The sequence below is a fragment of the Octodon degus genome, unplaced genomic scaffold (assembly GCF_000260255.1).
Source record: "Octodon degus isolate 3935 unplaced genomic scaffold, OctDeg1.0 scaffold00031, whole genome shotgun sequence".
In the NCBI taxonomy this organism is placed as follows: Eukaryota; Metazoa; Chordata; class Mammalia; order Rodentia; family Octodontidae; genus Octodon; species Octodon degus.
The window spans coordinates 16,029,203-16,034,729 of NW_004524607.1; the positions used below are offsets into that span (position 1 = coordinate 16,029,203).

Genomic DNA, 5,527 nt, shown 5'->3' on the forward strand with positions numbered 1-5,527 from the left:
CTGGGACTGGTCCCGCCAGCGCAGGGTAGCAGGAAGCTCTCCCATACACTCACTAGACCTGGGCTAGGACTGGGTCTCTCTCCACTTAAGAATTGAACTTGGTTCCATTCATTTTTAAAAATTTTATTTATTTATTTATTTATTTATTTATTTGGTACAGCGTCTTACTATGCAGCTTGGACTCATAGTGATCCTCCTGTGTCAGCCTCCCCAGGTCTGGGATTGCATGCAGCATCACACCCAGTTTTGAGGCCAGTATGGCATGCAGTACTGGGGATAGAACTCAGGTCCTTGCACTTGCCAGGCAGGTGCTTAGACCACTGAGGTATCTCCCAGCCCCTCCATTTATTCTTCATGCTGAGCTACATCATCAACTCTTTTGATTTTTATATTTTGAGATAGATTCTCATTATATCACTAAATAGAACAGGCTGTACTAAAACTGGTGATCCTCCTGCCTCAGCCTCCCAGAGTGCGAGGATTATAGGTGTATGTCCCTGCTTTATGCAGTGCAAGGTACCTGCTTATCCTGGCTTCTGCCTTCATGTTAACTTTCCCATCTCCACTTGCTCTGCTTTCTCTCTTTCTTTCCCTCTCTCCCTCTTCCCCTCCCTTCCCCATGAGACTTCTAGCTCCTGTATTCCAGCCCTCCGCACTCCTTCACAGCCATCCCACCGCTTTCTCCAACCCCATTCTCCGCTCATTGCTCATCCGTCTGCCCCTCTTCAGCCTTGCTTCCTTCTGGCTCTCGCGTTGCTCCCAGCCACTCTCCTCTGAGCTGCCACCCTTCTCTGCTGCTCCAGGCTCCCAGGATGCTGCTCTGCAGCCTTCCATCATGGGCGCTGTCAGCCCCCCTTCTCCCTCTGGACAGCTTCAGCCCTCCTGCTCATCTCCCACACTTGGGACAGCTCCCACATCGCCACTTCTTTTCAGATGTTCCCATTTTCCTATGATGTAAATCAGGCATTTAGGTTATGAAAACAAATCCCCTATAAGACTGAAATGGTCAAGGGATGCTTGGGCCTGTGTGCTTCCTCCTCGCCTGGGCCGTTCCTGGCCAGTGTTCCTTGTTCAGAGGCCTTTCCTTCATTTAGGATTTAGGGTGATTGTCCAGGCAACCACAGACTCTGATTCCTTCTCCTTCTACTTGGCTTTCTATTCCACTTTCCTCCTCTACTTCCTGCTTTAACTCTCTAGGCTAAAATCTGGTGCCTTTGGTGGTGCTCTGGGTTTTCCTTTGTGATTGTTTTGCCTACATGAAAAACTTCAAGATTCTTTCAATTAAGAAATTCAGTCAAATACTCACAACCCACAATTCACAAATACCCACAATGCATAGTCCACCCTTCTAACTTTCTTTCCACAGGTTCCCCAGCTTCAGGGAGTCTGATGTGATATTTTGTCCATTTTAGAAATGAATAGGTTCTACTAGGTTATCCAAAAAAGAGGTCTGAATGTTCATTGTGCTGAAAATGGGCAACCCTCATGGGCCCAGAAATTGTGAAAGAAGAGTGAGATGTCAGATTTCTGGGGGCAATTTTCTAGAGCAGAAGAGTGGCATCCTAGGTGACCCTCAACTAAAGTTTCAACCACTTTACAAATCCAGTTTTATCTCTGCCCCTTCGTTCTTAATCCCAATTCAAAACTGTTATTTCACTTGTGGTTCTTACTTGGTTGACCCTCATTCCAAAATTCACTTAAGATGTCTCAGGTCAGATCTTTCTTTCTACTTTATAGCAAGAATGTGAGGTGATTCCTTTCTGGAGTACATACTAGAGAAGTGCAACTTTAGAGAAAGAAACACATTTCAACTTAATTTACACCTTCATCCTTTCCACTCAATTAACATATAGACTTCTAACTATAATAAAAGCATCGCTAATATGTCAACATTGTGACCATGAGCTCACATGCTGACTCCCACATCCCAATGTCTAATGTCTTGCCAAAATGCTTACTCTACTTGTTTTACTATTATTTTTTTTTCTGATAGTACTAGGGATCAAACTCAAGGCAGGTGCTTATGCCACTGAGCTGTCTCCCCAGCCCGACAATGCTTACTCTAAATCGGGCTAGTTGCACACAATTCAACACAAATCTTTGCCCACTTCTTTGTCTAAACACATACTGTATTGATTTAATTATAAGCAGCAACCCTACCTAACAAATATGCTAATAGTTTTTAACTTTCCATCATTCTGAGAAACATATATATATATATATATATATATATATATATATATATATAATTCAAGAAGATGCACACTTATTGAAGAGGAGAAATTGTCTGCAGTAGAAAGATGGGGCAGAAAGAACTCCCAAGTACATTCTAGTCATAAGCAATACATTTGCCTGAAAGCTGGGATACATATAGATTTAGGGATAATAATCTTGCATTTCTGAATATGCAGCTGGTTCCACATAATAGCTGTCTATTAAACTTATACTTTGTTACAAATAAATCCCTCTCTTAGCTATGCATAAGGATTGATAGACCCTCAATAAATTACACAGTTAAAGTACAACTTTTGGAGCAAAGTGCAAATCTATGGCTAATGGATATTTACATGGGACATAGGTCAGTCAACATTTCATTTAAAAAAAAAAAAAAGAAAGTAGAGGCTGGGGAGATGGCTCAGTGGAATAAGCACTTCCCTGGCAAGCACTGGGGCCTGAGTTCAATCCCTGGTTCTGACACAAAAATAAATAAATAAATAATTCATCTACACTGGTTTGCTCCTATTTGCCATGGCCATTTTCTCTGAGTAGAAGGATTTCTATCAAATCTGTACCTCAGCGGCAATTTGATTTGGTGAGCTCACACAGCTTACTTCCCCCAGGTCATGTGTGTCTACTTGTCATATTGGTTGATGTCTTTTGAAGGCAAAGGACGAGGCCAACCTTGTGTCCAGACCAGCTGGCTCCTGATGTGTTGATAGTGGATGGGTGGGGGGATCATGAGAGGACCTCCCATAAGCTCCCTGCTTTCTCTACATTAGCAGAGGTGTTGTATGAACCATGGGATGCTCACCCACCTTCTTGAGGCCACTGTCCTCAGGACTCCAGGATCCCCAGAATAAGGGTATGATCTCAGCCCCACACCCAGAGCACAGGGTTGTAGTTTGGATCTGGAAAGGAAAGCAGTCTGAGTGGATGAGGAGCTGCAGGGACACCACCCCTATGGCCAGCCTCCAGCTCCTCCTGGTCACCCATGCTAACTCTCCTATTCCCGTCTGTCTGTCTCAATTCAGTCCACCCCTCCCAGTTGTCACAAAAGCCCACCTATCTCCTCACTCTCCTTCTGCGACACCCTAAGTCCCCGGCCAATGCAGTGGATGAAGTAGTAGTGCAGCTTGTGGAATATGGGAATCTTAGTGAAGAAGCTCCTCCATAGAAAAAGAATGTCTTCTTTAGGAGCCTCATTGTTTTCTTCCATGTCATTGGCCAGGTAGCTGCAAAAGAAGGTTTTTGGTTAGGTGCACAACCAGGAAATGGCTCACCACCTTGTCACCTCCCTGGGGAGGACAAATGAGCTTTCTCTTGCTCAAGATTTCATCATCTCAGCTCAGTGCTCCTGAGGAGCAGCCCTTTGTGGAAAGGACATGGCTACAGAGAGCCCTCCTGGAAGCATCTTCCACCTTGGGAGAACAACAGGACCTAGGTACAAAACCTGAGGATGATTGCCCCTAACCCTATGCAGGTGACACTACCACATCCTGTCTCCATCCTCTCCCTTCCCTGAAGCTCATTGTACACTCACATGCCTGTCTCTTGACCACATGGAGGGGACAAGAGCAGAGCAACCTTGATTTCATTCTATATTCAATCCTCTTCTTCCAAATAGTTAACCCAAGGCTTGCTCCGGTGGTACATAAATTCCACCAATGTGTCTTAGATCTCCTTTCCCATCTCATCACATTTCCTGGCCCAAGAGGGAACACAGAAGTTTCATTAAAAGAATAGGTGAAGTAATGAATGCATATTTTATCTACAGCCAAATGTGAGTCCTTCATTGATGAAATTCTATAACATAAACTACTGCAGAATGACAAGAATTGAGTGTTTTAAGGACATAAGTATGCACAAAAGATCCCAGGAACATTGGCTTGTTGGCCGAAAAGTATTTACTATACCAGCTGAAAGAAACATAAGAAGAGGGGAAAGTTCATATGACAGGAATTTAGAGCCCCAGGAGAGAAGCCCTCCATGGGAGAAGCAGCTCCATTGCCAAAGTGGGAGTTTAAAGCCACTTAACAGGATAGTGGTCAGCAGGACTGCAAGAAGGAATGTGGAAGTCTGTTTCATGAGACCAGAGTCTGTCTGTTGAGGAAGAGATCCAGAAGGAGGCGGCAGTGTTGCAGAGTGGACAGGACAGAGTTGAAAATCAATGGAAAAAAAAATCAATGGAGACACCAGCTGGAAGTCATATGGCAGAAGATCACAGAAAAGTCAGGGGAAGAGGCTCCTCTTTGGGTTGAGCATGGTCAGCTGACCACGCTGAGTGACAACAAGAGGACCTGAAATCCTGACTGGCACCTTTTGTGTCCATCTTTACCAAGCACAGGGAGGAAGGTCCACTGGAGGCTGGAGGTACAGTTACTTTACACTACTGTCAATATCACCCACTGAGGTGAACCCAGGTGCAGCAGTAAAAGCTGTCACACCTAGCAGCAGTAGAGGCAGGCCAGGAGGGGCCTGGTCACAGAGGCCTCCCCCCCAGGCAGCAGCCATGGAGATGTTTGTGTGGTGCAGGAGAGGTGAAATGCTGCCAAGAAGCTGGGGGCCCACAGCAGCAGAAAGGGCTCAGTGCCCAACCTTGTGCACCAATAGTTAGTATTGAGGAAGGGGCACTGCGATGGCCTGGAACAAGGTGGCAAACTACACAGTAACCTCCAACAGGGTGAGGCATTTAATCCACCACACTTTTGCTGTTTCAGAGCTCTGGGAAAGCCATGGGTAATTCGAGACTGATGTTGCCATGGCAGGCTGAATCACAGCACGCTCCTATTGAGAATGTGGACATTCCTTCCATTTGCAAATAACAGCTTTTGTTCTTCCCACACCATGTAATTTGGCCTGCGATCTTTTCTTAGAGAGAAAAGTCCATACCTTTGAGCCAGACCCACTGCTTAGTCCATAGTACAACTATTTCTCCATTTTCTGCATTGGTGAAAAGGATTTTCTTAGTTGGCAGAAATTTGTAGTTTTTATTTCCCCCCTACTCACTTAAAAAAAAAAAAATTGGCAAGAACACTTGTATTATTTTAAAACGAAAGTGGCAAGTCATTGTCCTTATGGTGTCATGTTCTGGACCAGACACTTTGCCTAATGCTTAAAGATCATAGGTTTTTTTTTTTTTTAATTTTTTAATTTTTTTAATGTTTTCTTCATTAGGTTTGTTTTCTGATTCTTCTGCTACCAGCATTAGTCATCTGGTCTACAAATGCTTCCATTTTCCCCCCTTCCCTTGGAAAACATCGCGGAACATTTGTGGTACCCTAGTATTTGAGAGAAATGTCTGCTGGCA

The 5,527-nt window shown here is 44.4% G+C and overlaps 1 pseudogene; it reads right to left on the reverse strand.

Moving 5' to 3' along the window:
• Positions 1 to 3,715, reverse strand: part of LOC101565993 — a 60,522-nt pseudogene extending 56,807 nt beyond the window's left edge.
• Between the last annotated feature and the right edge of the window lie 1,812 nt (positions 3,716 to 5,527).